General features: G+C 50.0%; 2 protein-coding genes and 1 long non-coding RNA gene across 16 annotated transcripts in view; 1 reads left to right on the plus strand and 2 right to left on the minus strand.

Moving 5' to 3' along the window:
- The window catches only part of ANGPTL2 (angiopoietin like 2), a 35901-nt gene extending 33758 nt beyond the window's left edge, over positions 1-2143 (minus strand). Inside the window, exon 1 of the mRNA XM_077850735.1 lies at positions 1645-2143. The gene's annotated coding sequence lies outside the window, so the exon portion shown is untranslated. The remainder of the gene's footprint in view (positions 1-1644) is intronic.
- Positions 1-20639, plus strand: part of RALGPS1 (Ral GEF with PH domain and SH3 binding motif 1) — a 295262-nt gene that overhangs the window by 188502 nt on the left and 86121 nt on the right. The gene's annotated exons all lie outside the window — the stretch shown is intronic.
- On the minus strand, positions 4727-18542 carry LOC144285546 (uncharacterized). Of its 3 annotated transcripts, none has more exons than XR_013353830.1 (7): positions 18422-18542; positions 16970-17064; positions 13463-13630; positions 11140-11238; positions 10816-11001; positions 10253-10468; positions 4727-4935 (listed from the first exon to the last, which is right to left on the minus strand). It is a non-coding gene; the product is annotated as an uncharacterized LOC144285546 (long non-coding RNA). The 3 variants fall into 3 exon arrangements; XR_013353828.1 differs by having other exon boundaries at positions 4730-4935; positions 11140-11243; XR_013353829.1 differs by lacking the exon at positions 10253-10468 and having other exon boundaries at positions 4767-4935; positions 11140-11243.

Here is a 20639-nt window from a genome sequence, read left to right on the forward strand (position 1 = left end):
TAAAGCCCACCACCCAGCCTCCTGGGAAGACCCCCAATGTGGGTAGCAGTAGTAGCCACCATACTGGCAAGGCCTGGTAGGATTTTCTGACAGCCCTATTAGGATGTCCAGGACATAGGGAATCTGGGTCCCTGCTCTCTTCTGGGTTTCTGCGATTCTGATTGTTTGGGTCCTAATACTCGGTGACTAACATATTCTGAGGGTTTGCCACACAGCAGGCATGGTGCTAAGGCCTTCCCTGACATGATCCCATGTGCTCCTCCTAGAAAGCAGTGGAGTGAGGCTCAGGGTACTGGGTTCAAGTCTTGGTGCTGGCACTTACTAAAAATGTGGCCTTGAGCATACCTCCTGAACCTCTGCACCTTGGTTTCCTTACCTATAAAATGGTTATAAACAACAGTACCTGTGTTGTAGGGTGGCTGTGAGGATCCCTCAAGCTGGTAAGTGCCTGGCTCAGAGAAAGTGCAATGTAAGTGTTAACCATTACTAAAAGATGGGTGGTATTATTATCACATTTTGCAGAAAAGAAAACACGTTTAGAGAGGCCGAAGAACTGTGGCTCCTAAGTAGAAGAGCTAGGATTTGAACTTAGCTCATAGGTGCTACCTTACTCTGCCTCAATGTGGGAAAATACATGTGGGGAGCATTCAGCCAGCTTCGGAAGTGGCATTCTCGGCTTTCCTCAGAGCCCTGGTGAAAGGAGATCCTTTTCTAAGTAACTGAACTGGCCTCTGGGAGCTCTCATAATCCCACAGCAGAGGCAATAGCTGACCCGTGACACACTATCACAGAAGGAGAAGGGAGGGATCAGTGAAGAATTTCTGTTTGGAAATGTTATCTAATGCTGAGTGCTTTCAAGGGACTGGAAATGTGGAGCCCATGCTGTACCCCTGCCGAGGTGCCGGGGAAGCCTGGTGCTCCCCTATTTCCCTGCCACATGTTGCCTGCTGGAGACCTGGGCTATCATCTGGTCCTGGGCGGGCTCAAGCATCTGTGGACGTGCAGGGAAAGCCGGGGCAGCACTTTGCCCTGAGTCACCGTGACGGAAGTCTCTAGCTGATGTGTCCCTTCCAGCTCTGGATCCCTTCAGTCGTCTCCTTTCCAGGTGTGGGGTGAGCAGAGGCTTCTGGGCTCCAGGGAACTTTCTGAACAAGGGCTCCCAGCTCTGGCAGGACAGTGTTTGCTTTTGCTTTTGCCTTGGCATAGTCTCTAGCCAGGGTGCATAGGAACCCAAAACCTAAAAACGATTTCCCCTGTCCTTGAGCTACCCCTGTCCTGCTAAGCACACACCTACACATAGGCACGGACTCACGCATGCACCCCAGCTGCCGGGCCGGGCCCAGGAGCCGCCTCCTTCACCCCAAAGGCTCTTTGTCTGAGACAGAATGGGGCTTACAGATGAAGCCCTCGAAGCTCCAGCCCACGGTCTCATGCCCCCAGAACACCACCCTCTGCCCAGGTGTCCACAGATCTGCCCCAGCAGATGCCTTGTTTGGCTCCAAGGGAAAGCAAGAGTGACCCCCTCTGGGGTCCAGCCACACACACTCCCAGCTAGAGGGGTTAGGGTTTTTGAACGCCCAGACATGGGGCCAGCTGCTGCCTATTGCCCCCTGGTCCCTTGGTGCCACAGAGCTGGCCCCTTACCTCTTCACTCCTGCTTGGCTCCCGGGGCAGCTCCTCACATGCTTTACCCCAGCCGTCAGCAGGGCAGCCTGTCCATGGCCTCCAGGAGGGGGTCCCCGAGTCGCAGGCCGGACTGGCCGCCGAGCAGCCCTGCCTCACTGGCCTCTGCTTGCTCTGCTGTGCTCCCAGCCGGGCTGGGGCCAGGGCTCGGGCAGGGGCTGGCCAGGTGTCCTGCCGGGGCTGCTTACAACCTGCCTCCTCTCCCGGCAGGGGCTGGCGTCTGCCTCTGTGCCATGCTCTGCAGGGCTGGGGCTCAGGGCTCCGGGTCCATCCTTAGGCCGTCTGCAGCAGCCTCATTTGAACTCCCCACTCCTTTGTGGAGCCTTTACATGCCGCTGGAGGAAACTGTGAGCACAGCCTGACCCTGGTTGGCTGCAGGCACTTCTCTCCACCCACCAGTGCAAGAGGATCCCCCAGGCCCCAGAAAGGCTCCGGGCCTCCCCTCAGCCCCAGACAGAGGCGGGCCGCCCGGTGATGTCACGCTAGCTCCGGCCCCAGCTGGCCTGGCCCCTCCCGCCCCAGCCTGCTCTGGCCGGCCCCCTCCTTCCCTGGCACGAGCAGCCTGGCCAGCCCTACTCCCTGGCCCGCCCGCCCCTAATGCGCTCTGCCGAGGCCAAGAGCGTCCCCTCTGCCTCAGGTAATAGGTTCAGATCTGCTCTAGCTGTGCAGGCAGCAGGAAGCAGCTCCTCCCCCTGGATGGCTCCCTCATCCCTGCACTGCCCCACAGGCCCCAGGTAAGCAGGCAGGGCACCCCGCACAGATGGCCTCTCCCCATGGGTGCCCTTCATAGAGGCTTCCCTCTCACCTCTAAACCCTTGGGAGGGAGCCCAAGGCCGCCTGCACAGAAGCCAGCTGGATCTGTGCTGACAGCTAGCAGAAGGCAGGGGCCTAGGACGCTGAAATACCACAGGCTTGATGGGGGAGGGGTGGTACGTCTAGGAGAAATGCCTGTCACTTCCCACCTAGAGGCCTTGATTAAGTCATTTCACAGTTCTGGCATCCCTTTCATGCATCGATAAATGAGCTATCACCAGTGATCTATCTCCTTGGATTCCCTGGTATCACGTGGGAGAGGGCTTGGCCCAGGGCAGGGGTGCCTCGGAGGGCTGGTCTCAGAGCTCAGGAGGGAAGCGGGCCAGGGATGGCACTCCCAGAACCTCTTTGGTGACCTCCAGACCTCTGAGGAGCACATGATAAGAGCCCCCAGCACAGGGTGTCGCTGAGGTGGAGCTCATGGGTGTTCATAGAGTCAGAACAGAAAGCAGGAGACCACACCAGATCCCCACAAAGTGAGCAATCCTACAGACATGTCAGCACTGCGGGCAGAGGAAGGAGGCCCACGGGTAATGGGAAGGGAACAGCTGTCTCTGCCTTGGCAACAGCTGTGTGAAATACTGGTGGTGACTCTTCTTTCTTCTTTGAAAAAGTTTAGTGATGATGGTGGTGGTGGTGGTGATATCTGGGTACACATCGGGAGAGAAACTTCAGTGGTGTTCTCCCCACCCGCACGCATAGCCATACCATGTTGCTGGTCCCTGGACAAGCAGGTCCACTGTGGCCCTCCGCTCCTCAGGATCACCACTCCTGTCTTTGCAGGGAGCAAACTTTGCTTCTTGCCTCAGCTTCTCCCAGCCTGCTCAGACTTGCTCCCTTTTCCATCTGTCAGTCCCCCTCCTCTTCCTTTTTAGAAGGCAGGTCTCCACCAGAAGACTGCAGTATCTTACAACATTAGCCAGATGATTGGGCTGCATAGGTGTGCTCCCCACAACTGCCATGGGGGTGAAGGTGCCCACCCACTCTGTGGAGGAGCCCTGTGCATGTTCTGCACGGAAGCCATGGGAGCCTGGGGACTCAAGATCAGCCAAAGCACATAGGATGGAACTGAATCCTTCTTGAGCAGCACCCTTGCCAGCCTGGAAGTTGGCATACTTCATCCTTTTCCCCTTCCTCCTCTCTCTTGCTATCTCTCCTCTCTAGGATGTGTTTCTTGAGAACCTGCTCACAGCTGACAGCAGGAAGCCAAAGTTGCTCTCCTCACAGAGCTTGCAGTCAGGAGGGGAGGCAGACAAACACATGAGAAGTGCTGCTGGGTGCTGAGTGGGTGTCTAAGCTGGAGACTGGGTTAAGTCTGGGCAGGGCAGTCAGAGCACGCTCCCTGGGGTTATGGGGTTTCAGCTGAAATCCAAAGGATGGGTAAGAATTAGCAGGTGTGAGCTGGAGAGATGATGATCTGGGTAGCAGCAGTAGTGCATTAAGGGCCGTGTGGCAGATTGCTTTTTTGAAGATGACCCCAACAACATCTCCTAGTCCAAAATGAGACCTTGACACTCCTTCCATTAAGAGGTAGGGTTTAGGGACACCTGGGTGGCTCAGTGGTTCAGTGTCTGCCTTCAGCTCATGTCATGATCCCAGGGTCCTTGGATCAAGTCCCACATTGGGCTCCCCATAGGGAGCCTTGCTTCTCCCTCTGCCTATGTCTGTGCCTTTCTCTCTGTTTCTCTCATGAATAAGTAAATAAAATCTTTAAAAAAAAATAAGAGGTAGAGTCTATGTCTCCTCCCTTTGAATCTGGGTGGCTTTGTGACTTACAACCAATAGAATGCAATGGAAATGACACTACCTGATATACAAAGCTGGGTGAGAACAGGCAGGGCACCTCTGCCTTGTTCAGTGGGACACTGTCTTTTGGAGCCCTGAGCCAGGCTTGACCCTGAGAAGTCCAACTACCCGCAGGCTGCCATGAAGGGGCCATGTGTAGCATAGGTCATAGCTGACAGCCAGCATCCACCTCCAGATGTGTGAGGAAAGATGGCTCTCTCAGTGATTCCAGCCCCCAGCGGTGAGTCAGCTTCAGCTACAGTCTTCCTGCTGAGGCCCCAGGCATCAGGAAGAGAAATGAGCCACTGTACCATTCTGTAGCTGAATCTTTGACCCACAGAATCCACGAGGATAGGAAAATGATCGTCTAGACTGCTAAGTTTTGATGGTAATTTGTTACACAACAGCAATAGCTGGAGCAGTTATAGGGAGTTCTTCCCAGGAGTATGTTTGAGGAGAGGGTAGGGAGGGGCATGGAGGAAGACGAGGCCTTGTCAGAGGTGGGACTTGATCCAAGGACAGTGGGAAGCCACTGAAAGGTTTTGAGCAACTTGCTTTTATTTCTGAAAGGCACCATTAGTTGCTGAGTAGAGGCTGAGTTGGCAAAAACCGTAGACAAGGCATCTGGAGCTGTGGGTGACGGTTGCAGCCATCCTGGTGAGAGAGGCAGTTGGAGGCAATGAGACCCACTGGGTCAGGGAGAGTGACTCACCCTCCTTTGGGAACAGGTGCAGCCAAAGTCCCTAAATACTAGAGTAGGGGATCCCTGGGTGGCTCACGGGGATCCCTGGGTGGCTCAGCGGTTTGGCACCTGCCTTTGGCCCAGGGCGTGATCCTGGAGTCCCGGGATTGAGTCCCATGTCGGGCTCCCTGCATGGAGCCTGCTTCTCCCTCTGCCTGTGTCTCTGCCTCTCTCTCTCTGTGTATGTGTGTGTCTATCATGAATAAATAAATCTTTAAAAAAATTACTAGAGTAAATTTGCTTTCACAATTCAAAATTCCTAGGATCCCATCAAGTGGGAGAGGAATGGCAGGACAGCCTTGCCCTGTCTGTGTTTGCACGTCCCAAGCCCCTGAGGTGGCCTTGAAGTCAAGGATGCTGCTGGAGAGCTTGAGCTGTGCAGTCAAAATCTGGTTCTACCACTCAGTAGCTCTAAGCTTCACTGTCCTCATCTGTAAAATGAAGATGTCACAAGGATTTACCCCATAGGGCTGCTGAGAATAGTAAATAAGATGCAACATGTTAAGTGTAATGCACAGTGGCTAGTATCCAGTACATACTCAGTATTGGCTCTAGTAATTTCCATTGCCTCCTTCCTTGGGCCATGAGTTCCCTGAGCACTGGCACAGGTGTAGGCATGGGCCACACAGAGCTCTTCTTCTTTACATCCTGGTACAGTGGGGTGGCTGGCTGGGGAGGATGAGGAGATGTGGCTCCGAGTTTTACAGGCCTGGGCTCAGATCCCATATCTGTCTCTAACCTGGGCAACATTCTTATTCTCTTGCAAACTTTGTTTCCTCACTTAAAAAGAAAAAAATAAAAAAGGAATGATGTTACTCAGTCATCTCATAAGCTGAGGTTGGTGTGAGAGGACTCTCAGGACCCTCACGGTGACAGGGCTGAGTGAGATGATGCCCCTAAAGCACTAGCACAATGCCTGGCATTAAGCCATCAGCAGTTACTCGGGAAACAGGGCTGCTGCTCTTCCCTGCTCCCAAAGGCCTCTCCAGTCTTGCTCGTTGGGCCCCTAACTTCAGCTCTGAATCCCCACGACCTCCTGGAGGAACACCATTCCCACAATTCCAGCTGCCTGTTGGACCAAAGTGTCATGTGACTAAAGCACATGAGGAGCAGGGAATCTCCCTTTCTCTCTCTACATTTTTTATCAGAAAGAAAAATGTGTGAGGTTTACATGGTGGCAAAAATACAAAGAATCTTAATTATGTCCTACAATTTGTTTAAATGATTTCATGTGCTTTCATGTCTTATCACCTTCCTGACAGCTACAGTTTTTTTCTGTTGGGAATGTTGGGTTGTTGTACTGTTATACTGCATGTGGTAGGAGTACATGGCAAGCATGTGTTATAAAAGGGGGACTTGGACCTCCCCGTGTTTTGCAAACTCAGTGTCTTACCAGCATTTCAAGCCTAACAGATCCCAAATTGATGTTCCCCCTTCAGCAGTTTTTACATCTCTTTCCATCATCTTTTGGCCTACACTGTTTCTGATGCGAAGTCAGCTCTCTTCCTTATTACTGCTCCTTTGTACATAGTGAGTATCTTCCCCTCTGACGTCTTCTAAGATTTCTCTTTATCTTTGGTTTTTAGCAGTTGGACAGTGGTGTGAATAGGTGTAAGTTTCTTTGCATTGATTCTGTGTGGAGTTCACTGAACTTCTTGGATCTTTGAGTTGATTTGTCTCACTAAATTTGGGATTGTGTGAGGCAATTTGGGGCCATGGTTTCTTCTAATGGTTCTTCAATGCCATTCTCTCTCCTCTCCCTTTCTGGAACTCCATTTATACACCTGTGTTGTCCCAGAGGTCACTGAAGCTCCCTCCCTTCTTCCCTTCATTTCCTTTCTCTTTCCTTTTCCTTTCTGTGCTTCAGTTGGATCATTTCTATTACTTGTCTTCAAGTATTCTGACCTTTTCTTTTTAAAAAATTATTTATTTATTTATTTATTTATTTATTTATTTATTTATTTATTATTCATGAAAGACACACAGAGAGAGAGAGAGAGAGAGAGAGAGATTGAGAGAGAAAAGCACAGAGACACAGGTAGAGAAAGAAGCAGGCTTCATGCAGGGAGCCCGACATGGGACTCAATCCCGGGTGGGTCCCCAGGATCGTGCCCAGGACCAAAGGTGGTGCTAAACCGCTGAGCCACCCGGGATGCCCGTGACCTTTTCTTCTACAGTATGCAATCTGCTGTTAATTTCATCCTAAGTATATTTTATATTAGGTACTGTATTTATTGGGTCTAGAATTTCCCCTGGGTTTATTTTTATAGGACCCATTTCTCTTCTGAGATTCTCTATCCACTCATTCATTCTATCTTTCATTTCCTGAAAATCTTGTGCATATTTTATAATAACCATTTTAAAGCTCTTGTTGACTAATTCAACATCTGACTCATCAGTAGATCTGTTTTATTGACTATTATTTTTCTTGAGCCTGGGTCACATATTCCTGCTTCTTCATATATCTATCATTTTTAAATTGTATACTGGACATTTTGGATAATATATTGAAAAGACTTTATATTTTATTGCCTTCCTCTAAAGAATGTTGTGTTTTGTTCTGGCAGGCAGTTAAATTGCTGACATACCCCCTTGATCTTGTGAAGGTTTGGTGTTTAGGTTTTGTTCAAGTAGATTTATTTTGGTTTTGTCTATAGTCCTAGGGTATAACTCTTCCTAGTAAGGTATGGCTTTTCCAGGATGAAATCAGAAACCTTAAATGTTTGCTAAGTTCCTTTAGCTTGACAGGACTTGAACTCCAATCTCTTATCTTCTGAACTCCCTGCTTCCCAGCTACTGCTTTCTTTTGGGCTCTGTGGGGTCTCTCTCTCTCTCTCTCTCTCTCTCTCTCTCTCTCTCCTCCCCCTCTCCCTCTCCCTCTCCCTGCATGTATACAATTTAGGGATTAACTAAGGATTTGAAGGGAATTTGTACAGTAATTTGGGAGCTCCCCCTTCGATGGCTATCTCCCTTCTGGCATATTCCCTTTCAGTTGCCATACTCAGTGCCCAACTTCTTTATCTTCTTCCCAGGCAGTAATACTGCTGCATTCTGTTTCAGTTCTATTCTTCTATTTATCACCATGAACTGGGAAGTGCCCTTATATGTTTCCCATCTTTTCAAAAACCTTGTCTCCTCCAGTATCTGTTGCTTTGGGTTGTTCTCAAAAGCTTTCAAGCAGTTATTTTGTATATTGTCCCGAGTCTATCATTGTTACTGACCAGAGAGTTAGTTCAGTACAATTTACTTTTCCATGTTGGTAACTGGAACTCCCCACATCCCAGCTGAATCTGTCTTCTCCCCCAAACCTCCTGTACTCCCGCTGCTGTCAGCACCCTCGATAAACCTAGCCAGCTGGTTGGTAGCTCTTACTTCAGTTCTCTGCCCTTCCTGCTCTTGGTCATAGTCTTTTGGGAAATATCAGCCCCAAGAATGCATGTCTTGATTCAGCTCAGTACACCCACCTTGGGCACTAGAGGAAATGTGTTGTCCCTGCAAGCCTTGTTAGAGCATCTACTATAGCATGTATGGCTAATTGTGATATACTAGGCATCAAGCTCAACATTTTACAGGCATTGTTTTTTTTTTTCTCCTCTCACAACCTACGAAAGAAGTATTGCCATTTTGTTCTACTAACAAGAAGACTGAGGCTTAGCAAAGTAAAATTCCTTGCATTTGGCCACTGGGTAGAAAGTAACGGGACTGGGATTAAGACCCACATCAAAGTGAGCAGAAACACAGTTGTCCTGCAAACAAGTAACATCTCTTTAATTCTAAGACATTTTTTCTTGTTTTAAGATCTCTGAAATCAGGAGGCATCTTGAAGTTAACAGCATGTCAGGAGCTAACGGGCAGCACTTTTTCCCATTTTACTAGAACATGACACATTTAATAGTTGATGACTTCTCAGATTCAAGGTCAAGGAATTATGGCATTGTTAGTGATGGGGCTTCAGTGAGGTTGACCCAAGCTTGAAGGACAAAGAAGCACGTCCCCTCCTTTCCTGGTCAGTCACTTTTGGAAAGGTCCAAGGGAGTGTCCAAGCATTATGAAACCCATGGAACTGCCCCAAGCCTCCCTCCTCCAGATTTAATGCAACAGCTGCCTCTAAGCTGAGATCCAGCCAACTGGTCCCTTCCTCTCCTGAAGGTGCTGTGGTCAGGTCCTGTGACTTGCCGCCCTATGTCTATCAGGGACACAATGTGTTCCCTGACCCTAGTAAGAAGTTTGGAGACTCATATTTGTGGGGAGGTTTTTAAAGCAGTGCTACTGGTTATCCTGGACTGCCCAGTGTCACACAGGATGTCCCAGCACATGGAAAGCCCTTTGAGGACACTGTGTCTGTTAAATGCTTGCCAAACAAGTATATCCAAATGTCAGCACAGGTTACATGTTCAGTTACAAAGTAGCTTTGAGAACCTATTGGTGGCTCATGCATGACCCATTTAATTCCTACTTTTCAACCCACCTGCAAGGAACAAAGTCAGGGCAGCCCTTCTGTTCAAGCCTGGACATCACCTAACAGTCAAATACATTTGCTGTTCAGTCAATAAACCCTTATTAAGCTCCATCTGAGCCCCAGAGTTTGGGCTCCAGGTCAATTTGCCCAAAGCCAATTTGCTAAGATGTTTAGTTGACTGGTTTTCATTTTGTCTTTATAACAGTATTTTAAGGAATGTTTGATTGGCCTCATCTGCCCTCTTAACTGCAGCTGATGCAGAGGCTCGTCCCCAAGAGAGGAGACTGAGAAGCAGAGGGAAGAGAGATTTAATTTTAGTTTGCTGGCTTTCTTTGTATTGTCATAACAAAAACTTCACAGAAATTTTCCAGAGCTGTTTAAAATCATCCCATCCTATATAAACATTTTTAAAAAATATTTTATTTATTTATTTGGGAGAGAGAGAGCGCAATTGAGTAGGGGGAGAAGCAGAGGGAGAGAGAAAAGCAGACTCCCTGCTGAGCAGGGAGCCTGACATGGGACTTGATCCCAGGACCCTGATATTATGACCTGAGCCAAAGGCAGACACTTAACCAACTAAGCTACCCAGGCACCCCACATATATAAAAATCTTAAAAATTGCTTTTTTGGAACACTGTGTCAGACGGGATCTTTGTCCCAGACAGATGAGAAACTGAGGGCAGTTTTATGGTCAGTGGGGGAAGACCACAGCCCCCTTATAGATACCTGCTGCAGTTCTCCTCCCAAGGAACAGCTGAGCTGTTGCTCACCTTGCTTATCATTCCTGGGCCCGAAGAAGGCAACTGAACAGATAATTGAGGGCTTCTGGCAAGAGACTGACAGGCTGAGCTTCCCACGCCTGAGGCCAGGATGGGGACACTGGTCAGGGGTGCTGGTGCTGCAGTGGGCAGTGTTATCAGAGAGGCCTGAGGGCAAGCCTGGGCCTGTCTTGTCCTGGCCTCTGTCCGGAGCATCTCACTAGAGGACTAGCACACAGAAAAACATGATAAATGTCTGTAGGAATGCTAGCCTTAAAAATGCACTCGCCCTGTGTCACATCCAGGGTTTCTGACTCAGGATCTTGGGGCTGAGGGCAGCAAGAGTGAAATTTAGGAGTCTGGCTAGAAGAAGGGAAAGGAGACCCAAGATAAGAAAGACAACCTCCCTGACTTCGTGAGGCTGCGCCTAGACCTCTGAGGGCTACCCCAGGCCCACCCCAAGCTGATTCTGGGGGTTCCCTATAACTCCTACTTCACTGATCTGGCTCTCAGCCCTGCCCTCTCCCCTTCCCACTGGTCCATGTGCCAAGCAGATGCAGGAAGAAAGGCAGTACCTGTGCTGAGTATTCAGGGCCATCTTGCTAGGTGTGGGTGGGGCAGCAGAGGGACATCTGCTCGTATTCTCTATGCAGGTGGATGATGGTGCTGTTCGCAGTATCAGCCCCTCTCTTCTGCATGGCAGAGCCAGGTCCCAAAGCGCTTTGGCATTTGTTATCTCCCAACTTAGCTTCATAGCAGGCCTGGGAGTGGGGAGGGCAGCAGTTATTCCCTTTTGTAGATAAGAAAAATGAGACTGTGACAATGTTATGGTCACTCTTACTATCATCATGTATTATATGTTCACTGTGTGCCAGGCGCTGTGCTGGTCATCACCTTACCTTGCCAAACTTCCCAGCATCTATAGAAGCCAGGGCTCCAAGCACAGATCCAGGATGACTTCTGCCTGCCTGAGGCACTTTGCCTTCATGAGCTCCTTCCTGTACTAAAAAATATTAAAAGTCATCTTCTATGGCTGCGTTGGTGTAAAGACAAATATGTTAATATTGAATATTAAGGCATTTTCTGCCCTAAAATTTCACATTTTGTTCTCATTTTAAAAGAAGTTAGAACATTTTTGTGAGCCCCCAAAAGTATTGTGAGCCCTATACCCTGTGCCTAATGGATAACTTGGCCCTGACTGTAAGTCCACACTCCCTGACCCACAAATCCAGAATCCAAAAGCTCTAGAAAAAGCAAGCTTTTTTTCAAAAGATTGGCTCAAAATTGATTTGGTGGCAAAATCCAACTTGAATTGCCATGAGGTTCTGTGTGGTCTTTGAACCACTGAACCACCCCTATGTTTAGGGAACTGCACTGACACCACGACGGGGTTAGAGGATGTGCATCCTGTGTAACACATCACATGCTGACATTGTCTCTCCCTGGGGTCCCTGTTCTCCTTTCCTGGAGCATGAATTCCTTGAGGACAGGACCGTGTTGTGTCCCTCTCGTGAGTGCAGATATTAATCATTTTTCCATAAATCCACCATTTTCCTTTCTTAGAGAACCCACAGGGAGCTGCCATTCACAGATTTATAGCTGGGGTCCAAGCCCAGTGCAAGCCTGTGGTTATGATGAGCCAGCCCCTGGCAGGTCTGTGGAGCTGCTCCCCCATAAAGAGATATGGGGGGGTGTGTGCATGTGGGTCCCTGAAGAACAAGTGGGAGACAAGTTTAGGGGAAGGAATAATGGAGACAACGCTGGTCAACTACTCATGGGTCGCAGGTTCTGTGCCAACTGTTAACATCAATTTATTCCCACAACAGCTCTATGTGGTAAGAACCATCACTGTCCTCCTTTTCAGGCTGAGGAAAACAAGGTTAGAGAACCTAAGTAGGCTGCCCAAGGGTGTGCAGCAAGGGAGAGATGGCACAAAGGTGCTGCTCCCCGACCCCCTGACCTCAGGCTGTGGTCATGCCTGGTGCCACCTGAATGCAGCCAGGCTCCCAGAATGCAGCTCTGAACCCCAGGCCAGTGAGGGCTCTCTGCAAAGGCTGGAGGAGCTGTTTTCATGACACTCAGGGCACACCTGAGGCTCATGAGGTGCTGAGGTAGGAGACTGGGGCCAGGTGATAAGGTGCCACAGAACACAGCCAAAGGCCTACCCACCATTGCTGTGCAGGACACCCACCTAGTTATCCCACAGATGTTTATGGAGTTTCCACATGGGGCCAGAGATGAGGTCATTTGAAAGACTGATGAAACTGGTTAATGGAATAGGTAAAGATGGGGTGAGTGGGAGCGTGAAGGAGGCTACTTTGAACAGAGTGCTCAGGGAAGTTTCTGAGAGGAAGGGTCATGTGAGCCACAGGAAGGAGGCAGCCATGTGAAAGGAACAGCGCATGCAAAATCCATGGGATAGGAATGAGCTTGGCCTATTTGAGGAATAGAAAGGCCACTGTGACCAAGCAGCAGAGACAAATGGGAGAGTGGGGAGTCGGGGGCAAGTGAAGCGAGAGAAGCAGGCTAGGGTAGGTCCTGTAAGGCCCTCTAGGCCAGATGAGGCCTTGGAGTTTTATTCAGAGTGCAATGCAGGCCTTTGAAGGCTTGCAAGCAGGAAAATATTATGCTTTGTTTTGCATTTTCTCAGTATCCCTCTTGGTGCTGGGTGGAGAATGGTCCAAGGGGGAAACAATGGAACTAAGAAGACCATTAGGAAGCTTAAGGGGCTGTCCTGGTGAGAGGCCAGGGGATGGGCACTGGGGCAGTGCCAAGGAGACAGTGACCAGTGATTGGATTCTGGATTTTGGAGGAATGTTGACAGGAACCCAGCATGACTCTAATATGGTGAGGATCAAGCTGTACTGTTTAGCACCTTGAAGATTTGCCACCTGGGAGTCCTAGAAATAGAATTCTAGGAGCAAAGTAGTGACCCACAGTTGGGATTTCCATGTAGTGTTGGGCAGTGCACATCCTGCACAGCTGTACACGATAGCCCTGACCGTAGCCAGCACTGACAGTTGGGCATTGTCCTCCAGGAGTGTGGGGGAAACAGTTGGCAGCAGGAAGCTGAAGCAAGGAGCCACCACCCCAGACACTCCCAGAAATAACTGGGGAAGTTGAGGATGAGCTGCAGTTGTGCTGAGAGAATCTATAGAACGTGCTTGAATTGCTGTTAATGTTCCACATGCTGAAGTGGACTGGAAAAGTCCAGTTACTTACCCCACCTCTTGAACTAGTTCTCATCCTTAAGGTAGCTCCTGAGCTGGATGTCAATATCCAGAGAGATGTGGAGAGCTCAGGGTCTCCTTGGGTTTGCAGGAATTGCTTTTAGTAGAGGTCCATAGGTCTGCTTGCCCCAACCTGGAAGGGGGAACTTTGCAGCAGGCACTGTCAGGGAGACACAAGAACTTTGTAACTGTGACCCTGGAAAATCAGAAGGGATTTTTCCTGTATCTTCCCCAGTTTCCGACTCCCAGACCTGTCCTGGTTCTCCAACTAGTAGGTCTGGGGTGGGCCACCTCAGGGACACCCACACAGGCCCTGCAGGGAGGAAAGGCAGCAGGTATAGGTGGCTTCCTTCGGCCCCTCCAACCTCCAGACCATCCCCTGGCCTCCCTCTCACAATCCCTGGTCTGGGCCAAATAGATTCCTGCTCTGAGGCTGAAACTCTGGAGGACAGGGGTCAGGTTTCTCCTGCACTAAGTATTTCCTGGTTGCTGCCCCACATCTGCTCTTTGGCACCCTGCCTTGTGCCCAGAGACTGACCTATATGGATTCCCCCTGTTGGCTCCCTTGCCTACTGGCTTTGGTTGGGTTTGGCCACTAGCAGATGCTGACAGGAGAGGAAAGGATGGGAAGAAAGCAAGGACAGGTATACCGCCAGCTCCCTTTCTGCACAGCCATGGCTGTCTTGGTGCAGTGGGAGTCAGCTGGGCCTGGGCTTGAGTTCCACCTTTACCTCTTATTAACCACATGGCTTCTGAAATTAATTTACCTATCCTCTCTGTGTCTGTTTCCTCATCTAAAAAGCAGGATGGGGGATCCCTGGGTGGCACAGCGGTTTAGCACCTGCCTTTGGCCCAGGGTGCGATCCTGGAGACCCGGGATCGAATCCCACATCGGGCTCCCAGTGCATGGAGCCTGCTTCTCCCTCTGCCTGTTTCTGCCTCTCTCTCTCTCTCTCTCCGTGACTATCATAAATAAATAAAAATTAAAAAAAATAAAAAAAATAAAAAAAAATAAAAAGCAGGATGGATGGGGCAGCCCCGGTGGCTCAGCGGTTTAGCGCCACCTTCGGCCCAGGATGGAGTCCCGCATCTGGCTCCCTTCATGGAGCCTGCTTCTCCCTCTACCTGTGTCTCTGCCTCTCTCTGTATGTGTCTGTCATGAATAAATAAGTAAAATCTTTAAAAAAAAAAAACTAGGATAGCAATACCACCTTCCCAGGACAGCTTGGAGGAATAAGTGAATCCATGTGAGTGCAAATACTCTAGCACAATACTTGGTACACAGTAGGTGCTGGATAGATGCTGACTCATCTACCTGGCTCAATAGATGCTTACTAACCTTCTTTTAGTAAGTTGGAGCCCCGGTATTTTGGGTTTCCTACACATTTGGGTCTTCTGAAGATCACTAGTTACTTGTATCTCTCCAGAGAGTGTCCTATAGTTTCCCTCTTTGGTTTACATACCTGTCATTGCCAGAACCACCCCCGCAGAGCCTCACTGACAGTCCTTTAGCCAGAGGAGTGCTTCTCTGCCCTTGTCTTGTATGCAGTCTGCACATGAAGTCAGCTTGACCAAAGAAAATCATTCCTTCAATGTGGTGGCAAGCAGGCTTATGGAAAGCGCACGTGTATACATTCAGCAATAATCTGGAACATTTATTGAACACGTACTGATCTTCACCACAACCACCCTGGGAGGCAGGTTCTATTATTATTTCACCATTTTCAGAGGCAGAAACTGAGGCCTAAGAAGTTGCTTGACTTGCCCACAGTCCCACCTGAGTAAGTCTGGCACTGGGCACCTGCCCCGTCAGCCCCCGGATTACCTACCTCTGTCACAGGGAAAACGCAGTGCTCCAGGCCCTAGAGGCCGAGCCATTGTAGACAATCAAGTTACCTGGGAAGCTACAAGCCTGTTTCCTTAGTCATCCAGTGTTTAAAAGTTTTTGTCCGTTCTCATTAAGTTTTTCATACCTCCTCGCACAGACATACACATGTGTGCTAACCTCTGTAAATCCTGGTGAATCACAGTACTGACCTCTCCTTGGTGACTCAGTCATCTCCAATGGCCTAACTTTACTGCAGGCTGCAGGGTGGAGGGCGCTGTAAGCCCTGTGAGCCCCAGGCAGCTGTGTTTGTTGTTCCTTCCCTTGCTCTTCCTTCCATGGTAGCAATCACTCTCCCTTCCTGGCCTCCCCATCCCTCTCCTGGTTTGTCACTTCTCTCCAGCAGAAGTCCCAGAAATCCGATAGAACTATTTCTAAACAAGAGGAGCTGGGCACTACACTTGTCTAAAGGGCTCTCCTGTGAGTAATGTTCAAGAGACTTCAATGCCTGAACCTGATCACATCAATTTTGGGTGCTCAGAGGCTTTTGGGGCTTATGAGAGCTAGGCTCCTACAAAATAGCTGCCATCTATTACACACATTGTGTGCCTGGCATGATCGGAGGCCTTTTACATGGATTATTTCACTGAATCGTCAAAAACATTACCTTCCAGGAGTGGTTTGATTCTGTCTTCCATTTTAGGTGATGAAGTAGTGAGCTACTCAGAGAGTAGAGTAGAGTCTACCCAGCCACATGGCCAGTGAATGGCAAAGCCAGGATCTGTATCTGGGCCTGTCTGAATCCAGAATCCACAATCATCATAGGCCCTGAGCTCTCCCACTTTCCAGTGGTGTGAGGTTGGACAGCTTAGGGAGGCACCTGATCCTCATGTCTTCATCTGAGGATAATGCTGTTTATTCCCAGAATTATTATGAAGGTTGAGACAAATGTTGTCCACTTGTCTCTTAGTAGGCACCCAGGGTTGCCTTCCTCATACTCTTGACTTAAGCACACCTCACAGCAATGGCCCTAAGCTCTAAGGGCCTCAGAATCAGTTTGCCAGGCCCCATTTCACACTTTTTGATTCTGTAGGTCTGAGGTGGGGCCTGAAAATTTGCATTTCTTTTTATTTTTATTTTTATTTTTTATTGGTGTTCAATTTACTAACATACAGAATAACCCCCAGTGCCCATCACCCATTCACTCCCACCCCCCGCCCTCCTCTCCTTCTACCACCCCTAGTTCATTTCCCAGAGTTAGCAGTCTTTACGTTCTGTCTCTCTGATATTTCCCACACATTTCTTCTCCCTTCCCTTATATTCCCTTTCACTATTATTTATATTCCCCAAATGAATGAGAACATATAATGTTTGTCCTTCTCCGATTGACTTACTTCACTCAGCATAAAAAATTTGCATTTCTAACGAGAAACCATGAGGACCCAGTTGTGAGAGCCATTACCAGAGATGGATGAGTTTTCCAAGAATGCAAGTCTGGGGTGGCCTAGCAGTGCCCATCACCTACCTTTGATGGCTGTTTTATGTGAGCAGATATTGGGTATGTATGGAGCAGGGAAAGTGTGGTTTGGCTTTCTGAGGCCGTTTCCTGGAAACTGGCTTGATGTTGGCCTCACCCTTTCCCTCCCCTACACCGGATGCCTGCATGTCACTGACCTGGGAAATGGAGTGTTTAAGCAGCATGGTGATGTCTGGACTCTGAAACAAGGTTCATTCGACCAGTCTCATTAACATGGTTCTCACTTGCTTTCCTGGTCAGAATAAGAAATAAAAGGCACATGAAAAAGATAAATCATCTTGGAGAAATTGCTTCTATAAATTATCTGTCTCCCCCCTCCCACCCTCAGAAAACCTGAAGCATTGACAAGGACAACCATACCTTCCTTCGCAATTGGAATTTTAGATTTATCTGTATAATGGTATGATCAGCACTCCTGCATCCCTAGTGGGCTGTAAGGATGGGGTGGGCCACATCTGGCTCCCTGGTGCCCAGCACAGTGCCTGGCACACAGCAAGGGGCACTCCATTGACATTGCTGTGGGAGAGCCTTGTGGCACAGTGGCAGGTGCCAGAGTCAGAGGAACCTGGTTTGAACCCAAGAGCCTCCTTCTAGTTGAATGGCCTTGGACAAATAACTTATGTGGGCCTTTGTTTCCCCCTTTCTAACTAGTAGAAAAATCATACCTATGTTTCAGGGCTGTCATGATAATTAAACAGTGTATAGGGTACCCCCAGTCCCTGCCACATGGTGCTTTATTTCTCCTTGGTCATCAACCTGCTGGGCAGGCCAGGGCCTTGGTGTAAAATACTGGCTCAGGAACCACACTTTGGAGTCCAGATCCCAGCTCCCTGTGTGTTCTTTTTATTTTTATTTTTTAAGATTTTATTTATTTACTCATGAGAGACACACAGAGAGAGGCAGAGACATAGGCAGAGAGAGAAGCAGGCTCCATGCAGGAGCCGGAAGTGGGACTCACTTCCCATCCCTCCGGGATCATGCCCTGGGCCGAAGGCAGGCGCTCAACTGCTGAGCCACCCAGGCATCCCTCCCTGTGTGTTCTTGAGCAGCAATTCATGTCCTTGGTCAGCTTCAACAGTACTCATCTGTAAAGCTGGGGTAAAAAGGCACGAACAGCACTGTTTTGTGAGCAATAAGGACACATGCTCTTGAGGCTCCACTGTGGGCCAGTCCACAGCCCGCACTGACTTTATCTCCTCCACACGTGCAGGGGAGCAGGGACCTGTGGGGAGAGCAGCTTGGCCATGTGAAGAGGACATGGTGGGTTGGAGACATAGGAGGCCTGGGAGGCTGCCCTTCTCATGATGCACACCCCAGGCAAGAGGGGAACAGCATGACAGGGGAGTGCTCTTTGCAAAGAGCCATCCCCAGCTCCTGCGCTGGAAAGTCCCTCTCCCTGGCAGCCTTCAGAAAGGCGGATCAGTCTTCAGCTGGTTTTAATCACTCTCACGAGCTCGAGAGCGTGCTGCCTTTGCCTGCGGACGTCACCCCCTCTCTGCTACCTGCCAGGCTGGGGCTGTGTGGGGTGGGGTGCCCCCCTCCCCGGCAGGGATGAGCCCCCTTCCACCTGTCTACAAGCCTGCTGTCACCTTTTTTCTTCTGCCAGGCTTACTCTGGGCAGCCCTGGGCCTTGGCCCTCCTCCCGGGCATTGTCAGAGAAGCTTCCAACACCTCGAAATCCACCCGGGGGAGGGTCCCCTTTAACGTGGAACCCAGACAGTCCTGGTTTCTATGTGTGCAGAGCGTTTGGTAAACAGAATGCTTGAGCCTTGACTTGTTGGAAGGGGCGAATCCCAGCTGACGCCCCAGACGCTCAGCCTATTTTGGGCCTGGTCTCTCCCCTGCCGAGGTCTGTGGTCAGAGTGTTCATCTGCGCACACACCCCCACCCCTGCCCCACAACACCCACCGTGAGGGTTGAAGGACCAGGGGAGCCGATTTCATGTTCCTGTCCTGGTGGAGTGTTGGCCCTGTCAGTCCACCCGCCCACTGGCTCTGGGCTGCGCCCACTGATGCCTGGTATCCACTTAGTAAATGCTCTTGTCCCCACTCCCCCCGTGAATGCTGTGATTCAGCACACACAGAGGGGAGCTTCACTTAAGAAAGAAAGTATTCAAGGCCGCCATCCAGCTCGGGCAGGCGCCGGGAGACAGCTGCCAGTTCCTGCCTGGCTGGACTGAGAAGGCCATGCACCCTCCACACACAGAGGGGTCTCTCCTCCCTCCTTTTTTTTTTTTTTTAAGACCCACAGTCTCTTTTGGTTGCTGGGCCAGATGCAGTTTAAACCTGTGTTCAGAATACCTCATTAATAAGTAGCAGATTAATAGTCTTCTAGAATTAAGAGAATACCACCCATACAACAAAATGTGTTCTAGATCTCGGGGTGCCTGGAGCTGTGCTAGGCTGCTCTGCCAGAGCTGGAGCAGCTTTAGGGACCCTGGGTTAGTGGCCTGTGATCCTCCCCCACCCAAGACCCCTTTTGTGTCTCTTGTTAACTCTGGGTTCTGAAAACGTCTACAAGTAATAACAGCCACCATGTTTCCTGTGAAGTTTATGGTTACTGTGTGCCAGGTGCAAATGAAGCTCTTCATTATCTCAGGATATTGTGTCCTTGCCATGGGTACAGGATTAGATGATTCCAGTCTCCCTTGGGTGGATGAAGAAACTGGGTCCTGGAAGAGTCGAGTCTTGCCCAGGGTCACTTGGAGTGAAGTCTTGCCCCCAGAACTGACTCAGATCTTTGTTTCTGTACTGTTGCATTATAAATTATCTTCATGAAACATACTGCTTGCATTAAGTGAAAATAAATGCCTTACCCCGTTTATTGTTAACAAACATGTAGCTGCCCAGAGCTTCTGAACAACTGAGCGTATGTAATGATTGCTGGAACTAAACCCAGGTGATAGCTTCCTGCCCCCCAGTTCCAGGGCCCAGGCTTCTGCCCCATACCCACTCCTGTGGATCGTGGTTGAGTGCTCTGAGCAAGAGGGATATCCTAGACATGCAGCTGGTATTGTTTTGAGGTGTGTCAGGTGCTCCTCCCCAAAGCCAAGAAAGGAGGCTCCGGAGAGTCCCTTTGTGAAGATTGGGTCGCCTTTGACCATGGCTGGGCATGGGACAAGTTGCTGGGCATGGGACAAGTTGCAGGACCCTCAGGCCCCCCGGAGGGTGGGAGAGGGCCCTCCCCAGAGCTGAGAGCACAGAGGCCAGCCACCCCTTTCCAATCCACTCTCCCTCTCTGGAGAAGAAAAGGAAGAGGGCATTTGACATGTAACCCCCAAAGTATGGGTCACATTGCCCATTTCTGGGCGGAGATGTGTAATGGGGTGATCTGAAGAGTCCTCAGGCTTTGAAAGGACTTGGGCCTCACCCTTTGTTCCAGTTCTCTGTGGCCCTCACGAGATGCCAGAAACTACCCCAGATGTTCCTGGGTCTGTATGTGAAGGGGACAGAAGCTGGCAGCGGGGCAGGAGCTGTGCTACCCTGTTGGCCACCCCACCATGCAGTAGGACACAGACTTCTGAGAGAAGGGATTGGGACATGTGCCTCTGTGGCAGGGACAGGAGGCCTGGCTGCTCTTCAGTGATAGAGGGGCCAAGATAAAGCTGAACACCTCCCTAGGGGACCCACCTTTCCCTCTGCATGAAGAGCACTAGCTGGCCAGGGCCCCCTGCATCAGAGTGAACCAGACCAGACCAGGTTGGCCACCCCTGACAGGTGACCCCAGTGTGAGCAGATCTCGCCTTCCTGGAGAGGGTGGGCTGTGAGGACTGCCAGAGTCTGGAAGGGATAGGGGAAGAACATCAGA

The sequence above is a fragment of the Canis aureus genome, chromosome 16, assembly GCF_053574225.1.
Source record: "Canis aureus isolate CA01 chromosome 16, VMU_Caureus_v.1.0, whole genome shotgun sequence".
NCBI classification, from domain to species: Eukaryota; Metazoa; Chordata; class Mammalia; order Carnivora; family Canidae; genus Canis; species Canis aureus.